At 43.6% G+C, this 12560-nt stretch overlaps 1 protein-coding gene across 3 annotated transcripts in view; it reads right to left on the bottom strand.

Annotated features, from left to right (window-relative positions):
• The window catches only part of NDEL1 (nudE neurodevelopment protein 1 like 1), a 79284-nt gene extending 67744 nt beyond the window's left edge, over positions 1-11540 (bottom strand). Inside the window, exons 1-2 of one of the 3 annotated variants that reach the window (XM_035717136.2) lie at positions 11424-11508; positions 376-439 (exon numbers count right to left, since the gene is read on the bottom strand). The gene's annotated coding sequence lies outside the window, so the exon portion shown is untranslated. Of the gene's footprint in view, positions 1-84; positions 225-375; positions 440-11423 lie in introns of those variants that run through there. The other 2 variants (XM_035717137.2, XM_035717138.1) reach the window with 2 other exon arrangements.
• Between the last annotated feature and the right edge of the window lie 1020 nt (positions 11541-12560).

Genomic DNA, 12560 nt, shown 5'->3' with positions numbered 1-12560 from the left:
TTCCTCCCCATTAATGGAACCTGATATCCTGCCATGCTCCCATGAATCTCTTGGAGCTGCCCTAATTATTCCCCAGCAACCTACCTGAATTGTGGGCTTCCTCCCGTTCTGGAACTATCTGAAGCCTTGTGGCGTTCCTGGCTTCAGAGCCTCCACTCCCCCCAAGCTTCTGTCTTCACTGTCAGCCCTGGCTCCCAACCAGCCGGCCCCTTGTGTCACTACCCACACCCCTGAGTGATAGCTGCCTCCGCAGGAGAGGATGGCACGACATTGTTAATTGCTAGCATGGTTAACACCTGGCAACCCCAAGGGCTATTGACATCACACCTACATAAACAATGTGACCATCCCCAGACAAAAGATCTCCTCACATACCTTTACACAGGCAAGGTGGCACTGGTTTTGTTCACTCCCAAACCATTCTGATGAAATGACAAGGCTGAAAAGAAATGGAGTGTTTCTTACCAAGCTGAGCCAATCATATTAGGCAATTTCAGCCAAATTCCCATTACTGGGGAAGCCAGTGAGTCAAAGTTACCAGGACTGAATGATCATGCACGCAAGCATTCAACAGATCGTCTTTTGAGTGCCCTCCCTGTTCTAGGATCCAGGAATAGAGCAGTTAATGACACAAGCTCACAGAAAAGACAGGAAACAGAAAAGAGAGACACATTAGCCCATCAGGTAGTGATAAGTACTGAGGAGAAACAAAGAGGCTAGAATTTTTAATATTTTATATTTCAGGGGGCATTTAGGACAGCACCTGGCACGTAGCAGGTGCTTAATTGTTGAATGAACAAATACCCTGCGACGAATGTTTTTAAGTTCTGAGATATTTTCTTTGCTCTCAGCTGCTCCTTCCTCTTTTTTTTATTGTTTTTTTTAAGATTTTATTTATTTATTTATTTATTTATTTATTTATTTATTTGAGAGAGAGAGCGCTCAAGCAAGGGGAGGGGCAGAGAAAGAGGGAAAGAAAGAATCTCAGGCAGGCTCCTTGCTGCACGCAGAGCCCGACGCAGGGCTCCATCTCACAACCCTGAGATCATGGCCTGAGTCCAAATCAAGAGTCAGATACTCAACCAATTGAGCCACCCAGGTGCCCCTTCTTTTTTCTTCCTTTAATCAAATCACTTTTTATTATTTAGAACTCCAGTAAAGAACTCTCCCATAAAACAAAATAAGCAAGAAGAAGCAGCTCACAAAATTTAAAAATACAGGTGACTAATGCGCATATCATATTCACCTTGCTGCTAATCAAAAGCATTCCAAATAGAACAGCAAAGAAGGTGGGTGCTGGGGTGGCTTAGTCGGTTAAACATCTGCCTTCAGCCCAGGTCATGAACTTAGGGTCCTGGGATGGAGTCCCACGTCAGGCTCTTGCTCATTGGGGAGTCTGCTTCTTGACTTCTCCCCCTGCTCCTCCCCCCTGCGCTCTCTCTCTCTCTCTCTCTCTCTCTCATATCAAAAAAAAAAAGAAAAATATCTGGAGAAGCTCCAGAGAGTTTCTTTTAAAGAAGAAGGAGAAGGAGAAGAAGAAGAAGAAGAAGAAGAAGAAGAAGAAGAAGAAGAAGAAGAAGGGCAGCAGTAAGGAAGAGATTCCATATTTCATCCAACAAATGTATGAGATTTTAAAACAGTAGACTCCAATATGCAGATGAGAGCACATAAAAATTAGTACTGCCGTGTGCAGCGCCCAGGGGGTGTCCCTAGGTGAGAGCTTTTCTGGTACACAGCTTAGCAGCAGGAATTAAAAACTTTAAAATGCGCAACCCCTGTGATCCAGCCTCCCCTCGGAATTTATCCGAAGAGAAATAGCAAGGATGTGTGCAAAGATTTTTCCATTAGGATTTTCATCAAGGCATTGTTTAGCAAAAATTTGGAAGCAAACTAGGCAAAGAAGTGAGTTGAGTGGAATGATGTGATTGCCCCACCATACCACAGTACACAATTGGTAACAATGTTACTGACGAATATTTAAAAACAAAAGATATTCACAGATACGCCCTTAAATGAACAAAGCAGTTAACAATATGTGTAATACAATCCCACTATTGTAAAAGAAAAGAAGAAGAAGAAGAAGAAGAAGAAGGAGGAGGAGGAGGAGGAGGAGGAGGAGGAGGAGGAGGAGGAGGAGGAGGAGGAGAAAAACATGTGTACGTTAAACATAGAAAAGTTTGGAAAGGTAGATGATGTTAACAGTGGCCAGCTCTGGGAGATGAGATCACAGGTTATATATTTTTTCTCTTTCTCTCTCTGTCATCTGCTCTTCCTTCCTTTTTTGTTTCTTTTCTGTACCTTTGAACCAAAAATGATTAAATGTATGTTTTTTTAATTTAAAAAAACATAAGAAAGCAGCCACACTTAAGCTAATTTCCTCAAAATTCTTTGCAAGTGATTTTATCCAGTCTGTGGCTTTAGGACCTTTTTAAACTCCATCCTTGCAGCCAAGTCTTTCCAGCAGATACAAGAGTGATGTGGACACACTGGGATCAGTAAGTTTTAATAGGGGGGCTCCTGGGCAGCCTGGGTGGCTCAGTGGTTTAGCGCCACCTTCAGCCGGGGGGCCTGATCCTGGAGACCCAAGATAGAGTCCCACATCAGGCTCCCCGCAGGGAGCCTGCTTCTCCCTCCCTCTGCCTGTGTCTCTTCTCTCTCCCTGTGTGTGTCTTTCATGAATAAATAAAATCTTTTTTAAAAAATAGGGGGGCTCCTAGTGGTGTGGCACTGATCTTAGGAAATACCTTCTTCTGCTAAGACTCCCTGATTGGCCCAATCTGATGTGATTCCCTCCCATAAGCATGTACATAATCAGTTTCCACCCTACAATCTTTTTCAACTTTGTATCACCTAAATACCTGTTAACTGACAACATAATGATATTTGGGATTTTGAATGGTGGAACTACCTTGGAGGTACCTGGAACTACCTGGAACTAACCTGGAACGTGAGGATTGCTTTTCTGTGGGGGGGTGGGAGGTGGCGGGGAGGAGTCTCAATAAGGGGAACAATACCCTGACCATGTATAATTATAAACTAACTTGGGATCCCTGAATGGCTCAGCGGTATAGAGCCTGCCTTTGGCCCAGGGTATGATCCTGGAGTCCCAGGATGGAGTCCCACATCGGCCTCCCAGCATGGAACCTGCTTCTCCCTCTGCCTGTGTCTCTGTCTCTCTCTCTCTGTCTCTCATGAATAAATAAATAAAAATCTGTTTTTTAAAAGTGTTATTTTAAAAAAATTATAAACTAACCTGAGTCCCTGGGATCTTGGAGGAAATTGCCACTAGCCTTCATCCATCCCTACCCAGTATAATGCAGAGCAGGTCCCGATGTCCACTTTGCAGACTGAAGAAGAGGAGTTTGTGATCTGAACACGAGAAACATTTTCTGCTCGAAATTAGATTGGGCTTTTTTCAGGAGTGTATGCTCCACGGAGGCTGATTTTGACTCACAAATAGTGCAGAATGAAACATCCCAGGTTTTGTGTTAATTATGGTAGAGGGACACCTGGGTGGCTCACTGGTTGAGCATTTGCCTTTAGCTCAGGTTGTGATCCCAGGGTCCTGGGATTGAGCCCCGCATCGGGCTCCCCGCAGGGAGCCTGCTTCTCCCTCTGCCTGTGTCTCTGCCTCTCTGTGTGTCTCTCATAAATAAATAAATAATCTTTAAAAAAAAAAATCACGGTAGAAATGTGCCTGCCATGAAATTCATGTCCTTTGGAGGAGAGTGGGCCAGGCAGAGAAGATGTTGATTTAAATGCTGGCTGCAGGACCCAGGTGTGGGTTAGAGCAGAGTGGGGGAAGAGGAGGACAGGAAAGCCTTTTCCCCAAGCATGTTGCTGTTTCAACGATTTTCAAAAGTCATGTGTTGACAGGACAGTTATTAAAACCCTGATAAAAAGATATTAGAGGCAGGGCTGTGAGAACAAGAGGCCCAGACACACAGAGAAGGCATCAAAGGGTGGAAGGACCCACCCTCTACCCCCAGCCAGAGCCCCGCCCCTTCTCAGGTCTCCTCACCCTGGTGTGAGAACCTGCAGCCTCTGCCTGGAGCCCTTCCCTCCCACCACCTTAGACATCCAGGAATTTCTTCTACTCCGTCAAATTGGGCCCCATCACAGGTGATTTTGCCCACATCTTGAGAGTCTCGGGTTCTTTCTCTGTAAAACGAGCAGGTTGTTGGCAGCTCCCATGAGTCAGGACGAGTCCTGCCCTCTAGGTGCCCAGCACCCTCACGGGGGAGGTGAGATCCCTGCCTCTCCCGGGCCAATTTACCCTACAGTCATGGCAGGGTCAGGCCCCTCCTCCTTCAGTGCGGGCAGGCAACTGAGGAGTCTAATTCTCCTGTCAAGTTCCTTTGCTATGCTCTAGAGAGTCTCTGACCTTGCAGAATGAACCACTTCCAAGGGCATCCCACGTCGGGTGTATTCGACTTCTGCGGCCACTCTAACAAATTACCACATGCTTAGTGGCTTAAACAGCACTACTGTATCCTCCTACAGTTGCGGGAAGTCAGGCATCCAAAATGAGACTTACAGGGATAAAATCAAGGTGTTGGCAGGGCTGGTTCCTGCTGGTGGCCACCTCTCTCCAGCAGCACTTCTGGGGTCACGTTGCCTTATCTGACTTTGACCATCACCGCCCCCCCACCTTCTTCTCATGAGTACCTTTCGATTACGTGGGGCCCATGTTGATATCTCAGAATAATCTCCCCATTTCAAAAGCTTTCACCACCTCAGCAAAGCCCTTCTTGCCATATAAGGCAACACATAGGTTCTGGGGGTTCAGGTGTGGACATCTTTGGGGGGCTATTATTCTGGCTACCACATCTGATGTTCGCATTTTACACTCTTCACAATATTTGCCATTTCTGCATATCATCTTTGAATTTTCTTTGAATTGAGTCCTTTTTAGTTTTTAAGTAGGCTCTATGCCCAGCATGGAGCCCAACATGGGTCTTGATCTCATAACACCAAGATCGAGACCTGAGGTGAGATCAAGAACTGGATGCTTAACCAACTGAGCCACCCAGGCATCCCTAAATTAACTCACTTTAAAAAAAAATAGACCTAAATCCTTCATTAGCCTCATCCTAAATAATCATATCTATGAAATCCTGGAATTGATCCCAGTCCTATTTTCCCTAGTATTCCGAAAAATAAATACGTAACAATTAAAATGTCAAGTGTCGGGGCACCTGGATGGCTCAGTGGTTGAGCATCTGCTTCTGGCTCAGGTTGTAATCCCAGAGTCGTGGGATTGAGTCCTGCATCGGGCTCCCCACAGAGAGTCTGCTTCTCCCTCTGCCTGTGTCTCTGCCTCTCTGTGTCTTTCATGAATAACTAAATAAAAATATTTAAAAAAATAAAATAATAAAATAAAATAAAATGTCAAGTGTCCATGTCTGTGCCATGTAACATCACTTTGCCTGCTACCAGTCATATAAAGGACACTCTTTGGGGAACAAAGATAGAATCCAGCCTGCTGGTTTTACAGAAAAGGGTAATTTGTCCAAGAATGTATAGCCGCAAAGAGCAAAATTTCAGCCACACCCACAATTTCTTCCCCCTGCTCCGTGCTCACTCATCACAACTTGAAAGTGTGTCAGTTTTTTAATAGCATCCCTACGTTGGTGATTCATATCACCTCGTGCTCAGGTGCCCTCCTGTTACACTCATGGATATTTTATATTTAGAAAGTGGAGATTCCTATTACATCCCCTGTCCACCAACATTCGTGCATTCCACTTATCTGTGTTCAACAGTCGCATGTCTACTTGGCCTGCATCTGGACAGTGTCCAAGCCCTGGGGAAGAATGATCTGAAAAGGAAGGTCAGTGGCCAGTGGTGACTTTATACTGGACTCGTTGGCATCTGTCCCAGCTGCAGACTGCACTTTGAAAACCACTTTTGAGATGACAAAGTTCTTTTCCATCCACACAGTGTGGGATGGAATAATTACCCTTTCTTACATAACGATCGGCGTGCAATAAAAATAGCTTTCATTTATTGGATACTTGGTATGGGAAGGCCCTGTGATAAGTGCTTGCCAAACATCCATTCACAGCAACTCTATGAAGTAGCTATTAGTGTTCCCACATTACAGATGAGAAAACCAAGTCTCAGAGAAGGTAAGTAGCGTGTCCAGATCACACGGCAGGTGTGAAAAGTCTGTATTCATAGTGCCTTGGAAGATACAGGAGAACTTAAAAATCCACCAGAGATGAGGAAGGAGGGTAGGGAACCCAGAGAGGCTGAGCAGTCTGCCTGAGGAAACACAGTTGGTGACAGGCTCAGGGACAAGATTCAGGTTTCTTCCATGCTCAGATCAATTCATTCTTTCTGATTTTCTCTCTTAAGATAGTACTTCTTGGATGATTTCTTCAGACACCTGCCTGATATGTTACTGTTGTCTCATCATTACAAACATCCCTCTTCCCTAGTCTTTTGCCCTCCATCCTGTTCACCTGGGGTGAAATCTGTGGAGGAATCTAAGGAGAACCCCCAGTGACCTTTCTCCATCTCTTCCTCCAACTCACAGGAAAAAAAAAAAAAAAAAAAAAAAAAACAGACAAAGTGCTTGAAAATCTCTGTGAGTCCGTATACACTGATTTGGAATTAGTAATCATTTAACTAGGAAAGGATTAAAGTTTGCCTTTTATCCTTCCCCCCTCCAAAAAAGAGATTGCTAAGCAGATAATACAGTAGCAACAAGCTTAGATGAGGTCATGATCAAAAGGAGAACTTGTTAGTGAAGATTTTAACCCAAAAGAACTTAAATGTCCATCAATAGGGTATTGACTAAATAAACGATCATATACCTATACAATGGAATACCATGTTACCACTAATAATGATGTCATACAACAATGTATAACAATACAAGGACATTGTGCTTAGTAAGTTGAAAACATGAATACACATTAAAATGGCTCTTTTATAAGCACATAACTATAGAAAAGGTGATTCGTGTTTTCTCTTTTGTTCATCTATATTTTCCAAATTTGCCATAGTGAACACAGATTTCTTTCTTTCTTTCTTTCTTTCTTTCTTTCTTTCTTTCTTTCTTTCTTCTTTCTTTCTTTCTTTCCTTCCTTCCTTCCTTCCTTCCTTCCTTCCTTCCTTCCTTCCTTTTTTTTAAGTAGGCTCCACATTCAGTGTAGAACCCAATGCTGGCCTTGAATTCAAAACCCTGAGATCAAGACCTGAGCTGAGATCAAGAGTTGGATGCTTCATCGACCAAGCCACCCAGGCACCCCTACAGGTTATTTTCTTAATCAAAGGGAGAGGAAAAATATCATTTAAAATTGTATACACAGTCATTAAAATCCACTGTTTTCTGAAGCCTGTTCTCTGAGACTGAATATATAAGAGCTCTTTACAGAGCTGGCCATATACCAACAATTTAACAATTTTGCTACCCCACTAGAAAAATGAGCAATGGATATAAATAAGTGGTTTAGAAGAAAAAAAACACAAATAGCCAATAAATATGTGGGAAGATACTCAACCATATCGTTAGTAAGTTTTGAACATGTAAATTAGAATAACAATGAGATATCATTTTGCTTATCAGATTAGCAAAGTTTAAAATAAACGATAATGCTCATTGTTGTTAAAAGTATGCGAAAGCCAATGCTTTTGTATAATGCTGGTGAGTGCAAATGTTATAACCATCGCAGTTACCATGTGGATTGAATACTTGTATCTTCACTTCCTCTTGAAACACCACAAAAGGGTGCCTGGGTGGCTCAGTGGTTGAGCAACTGCCTTTGGCTCAGGTAGTGATCCTAGGGTCCTGGGATCAAGTCCCTCATTGGGCTCCCCACAGGGAGCCTCTTCCCTCTGCCTGTGTCTCTGCCTCTCTCTGTGTGTCTCTCATGAATAAATAAATAAAATCTTTAAAAAAAAGGAAAAAATCACAAAAAAGGACAAGAATTCTAAAAGGCATAAATCCACCAAGACGCAGTACAGAAGAGAAGACAATGATGGACACAAGGTGTTAACAGGATCTTAGAAAATGGAAAGTTAGACTGGTGAGTGGTAGCTGATGGAGTGGATCAGAGAAGGCTGGAAACCGAATGCCAACCATAAGCAAAAAGTGTTATGCCTCTGACCCACAGGCAGGCTCGGGAATTGGAGGTGGCAGCTGCATTAGAAGGTGTGGTGGGGCGGGGAAGATCTGTTGAAATTATGGTATGTTTACAAAGCATTTTAGAGGCTGACTTCACAGCCTAGGCAATGACAAGTCACTCACTCTAGCAGGAGGAGGACGTTTACTCTAGAGAAACTAAACCAGAGAAGCTCCAGACCAGGGGACACTGGGCCACATTGGAGGGCAAGGCTAAGTCACCATGCTACAAAGAGAAGGCAGATGGAGGGAAGGTAGATTCTTCGAAGGCTGCATATAGAATGATGAGATCCCAGCTTCCTTCCCCTGACAGCCTCCCAGAATGCCTGCAGCCTGACTTGTACCCCCAGGCAGGAGATCAGAGAGTTTTTCTCAACAGAACCCAACTGGCTCAAGAGAGGTCTCCCAACCACATGGTCTGCTCTGGATTACCTGACAGAGAAGCCCAACAGCCAACTAGACCCCCTCCCACCTGCCCAATCCCCGTACACACAGAGCCTCCAATCAGCTTATAGTTCCTTGATCATAAAAATGAACGTGTAGCAAGGAACCACCAAACACTGAAAAAGCCTCCAATGTGAAAAAAGAACAAAATCACACAAAAGAAATTCAAGAGTAGTAGATACAATGGAGGAAGCAGAAGTAAACTGGAAAAAGAAAAACTTTAATATCTTCTGAGAAATAAAGGTATCACTACATCCATAAAACAAGAACATGGTGTTACAAAAAGGAGCAAGACAAAAACCTTTTGATTTTGATTTTGATGAGAGTTGAAATTAAAATATGTGGCAGTTGAAAACAAGATGAAAACAGAGAGATTGTCTGACCTCTCTGATCCTATTGAGAAAAATTTTAAAGCCCTGTTGGAGAGGAAACATTGATATGTATGTGAAAACTAAGAAAATGAAAAATTGAGGCAACCATCAACTCCAGGGGGGAAAACATAGACAAAATGAAATGTAAAATGAAGGTAATAATAATAATAAAGTAGATAGCTCAGAGAACAATACTTCTCCCTTTCCCTCTCTCCCTCCTGCTATTCATGCTCATGAGCTCTCACATTCTCTCTCTCTAATAAATAAGTAAATAAAATAAAATATTTTTTTAAAAAAGGCAAGGTAGGGATCCCTGGTGGCGCAGCGGTTTGGCGCCTGCCTTTGGCCCAGGGCGGGATCCTGGAGACCCGGGATCGAATCCCATATCGGGCTCCCGGTACATGGAGCCTGCTTCTCCCTCTGCCTATGTCTCTGCCTCTCTCTCTCTCTCTGTGACTATCATAAATAAATAAAAATTTTTTAAAAAGGGCAAGGTAGATATTTATAAATTAACCTTAGACAATACCCAAATATTAATGAAAAAGTCTTTTTTAAAGATTTATTTATTTATTCATGAGAGAGACACAGAGAGAGGCAGAGACATACACAGAGGGAGAAGCAGGCACCCCATGGTGAGCCTGATGAGGAACTCAATCCCCAGACCCTGGGATCATGCCCTGAGCTGAAGATAGACGCTCAACCACTGAGCCACCCAGGCATCTCAAATGAAAAAAGTTTAAAGGACAGAATTTGACATAAGAAACATTTGTTTTAAAAGTCTAGTCAACTTCCAGCATATTTAAAGAACTCCTACAACTCAACAGCAACAAGAAACAACTCAATTGAAAAATGTGTGAAGGACTCAAATAGACATTTCTCCAAAGATGTATAAAAATGGCCAACAAGCATATGGAATGATGTGCTAGGCAATCATTGATTACTCATCACTGATTACTACGGAAATGCAAATCAAAATTGCAGTAAGATACCACTGCACACTCAATAGGATGGCTACTATCAAAAACACAGAAGGTGGCAAGTGTCAGCAAGAATGTGGAGAAATTGGAACCCTTGTGTGCTACTGGTAGGATTATAAAGCAATGCAGCCACTATGTATGAAGTAACACAATTCCTCAAAAAATTAAAAATTAAAAATAAAACTGCCATATGATCCCAGCAATTCCAATTGTGGGCATATACTCAAGAGAATGGAAAGCAGAGACTCAAACAGATATTTGTGAACTCATGGTCCTAGCAGAATTATTCACAATAGCCAGAGGTGGAAGCAACCTAAGTGTCTATGAACATACAAATGACTTAACTGAATGGTGTCTATACATACAATAGGATCATACTCAGCCTGAGAAGGAACGGCAGTTGTGACACATACTACGATAAGGGTGAACCTTGAGAGCATTAGGCTAAGTGAAATAAGCCAGTCACGAAAGGACAAATACTGTATGATTCTATTTATATGAGGTTCCTAGAGTCGTCAAACTCACAAAAACAGAAAGCAGAACAGTGGTTTCCAGAAGCTGGGGAAAAAGAGAGTGAGGAGGTGGTATTTAGTGGGGACAGTTTCAGTTTTGCAAGATGATCAGAATTCTGGAGACGGATGATGATGATGGGTGCACAACAATGTGAATGCCCTTGATGCTAAACTGTGTACCTAAAAATGGTACATTTTATGTTATGTTATTTTATGTTTTATGTTATGTATATTTTACCACAATACATTTTTAAGTCCAGAAATCATGAAAAACAAAACAAAACAAAAAACCTTTCACTTTTCTGTATTGTGGGGGTTTATAACGACTATTGCACCAAGAAAAAAAAAAAAGTTGAGTTCCATTTAGAAAATGAAATAAAAGTAACCTCAACTCCTTTAAGGATATCATCTTACAGTTTATGAAACACTTTCATAATCGTTGTCCTGCTTAAGCATCGCAAAAATCCCACAAAACAGAGACACTGTGACATTTAGTAGACAAGAAAACACGTTCAGAGGGGAGTAACTTGGCCATGAGTGAAACAAGGAGCCTGGACTCCTGGCAATCTTCTAACTTGGTCAGCTCAGTGTGATGTTAAGCATCACATGGACTATGTATATCTCAGGCAGCCCCAGATAAACCTGTCTGAACCCAGGAAATTCTCTGCAAGCCTAGAAAATACCATCGAGGCAGCCCAGGAAGCAAAAAGAAACAACAAGGCAATGGGATCTTAGGGGGATGTGGAAAGACAACGCAGCGCTGGGAAGCCACCAAAACAAGTGGCTGGTGTCACTCCCACAGAGGCATAACCAGCTTGACAAGCTGACCTCAGCCTTTGACAGTCTCTCCTACTACATGGATGGAGAGAAGGTCCGCAGGCCACCAGGAGTCCCCCATGTTGGAGTGTCTCAGGCTGACCCCCACCTGGCCCAGACCTCCTCCAGTCAGAGCCCCCCCGGTCCCCTGCTCCCCACCACCCCATGGTACCTGGTCCTGTGTCCCGTGCCTCACCAATCAGACCACCAGCAGTACACGGTTCCTAGCGCTGAACCAGCTGAAAACCAAGCAGAAGTCAACAGGAAGCATGAGAAATCACCGTATGACAAAAGAGGCACAAGGACAGGAAGTGGGTTCAGCCCACGAAGGCTGGGGCCTGTCATCTGGAAGTGAGGCAATCCTGTCAGCCTCCTCACTGAGCTGGAGTCGAGCAACACTTCCTTCCATGGTCCCGAGGAAGGGGAGAGAGAGATCAGGTCCTCACCCTCAGCCAGGCGTTCAAGGCTCCCTGTCACAACATGCCTGTATGCTCTGGTCCCTGTATTTGGAGAAGAATGAGGGAAAAGCTGTCACTCGCTAAAGGTAGGAGCTGCGCAGCACCTGGCATAGCACATACGTGGCATAGAAGAGGATGAACTGAAGGCAGAGGGCCGTCATCACTTTTATAGCTGGGAGGCCTGAACGAGCTCTTGGGGTCTGAGTCTCACTTTCCACATCTGTGAAATGGAGGTAATTCTAGCACCGGTACCCACAGGTCTGTTTACGCTTGAATGACATAATGTGCGTAACAGGCTTCACACAGGTCCCATGAGTCCCTGTCTGTCCCTCCTCCCCTCTGCCTCTGCAAATCTGGCCCACTCCTCAATCTATATTAGATTGGACAACCCTGGTCTGGTTCTGGTCTGGAGACTCACCCCAAACAGCAGCTATCATTTAGTCTCCCTATGTAGGAAGAGCACTGTTTCTTTTTTATTTTACTTTTTAAAGTATTTTATTTATTGATTCATGAGAGACTCAGAGAGAGAGAAAGGCAGAGACACAAGCAGAGGGAGAAGCAGGCTCCACGCAGGGAGCCCGGTGTAGGACTTGATCCCAGGACCCCAGGATCACGCCCTGGGCCGAAGGCAGACGCTAAACTGCTGAGCCATGCAGGCATCCCTTATTTTATTTTACTTTATTTTATTTTATTTTGTTTTATTTTTATTTATTTATTTATTTATTTATTTATTTATTTATTTTAGAGAGAGAGCACAAGCAATGGGAGGGGCAGAGGGAGAAGCAGACTCCCCGCCAAGCAGGGAGCCTGATGTGGGGCTGGATCCCATGAGGTCATGATCTGATATGCTC

The sequence above is a fragment of the Canis lupus genome, chromosome 5, assembly GCF_003254725.2.
Source record: "Canis lupus dingo isolate Sandy chromosome 5, ASM325472v2, whole genome shotgun sequence".
In the NCBI taxonomy this organism is placed as follows: domain Eukaryota; kingdom Metazoa; phylum Chordata; class Mammalia; order Carnivora; family Canidae; genus Canis; species Canis lupus.
The sequence above is the reverse complement of the archived record's forward strand: the minus strand, read 5'-3'. Positions and strand labels throughout refer to the sequence as shown.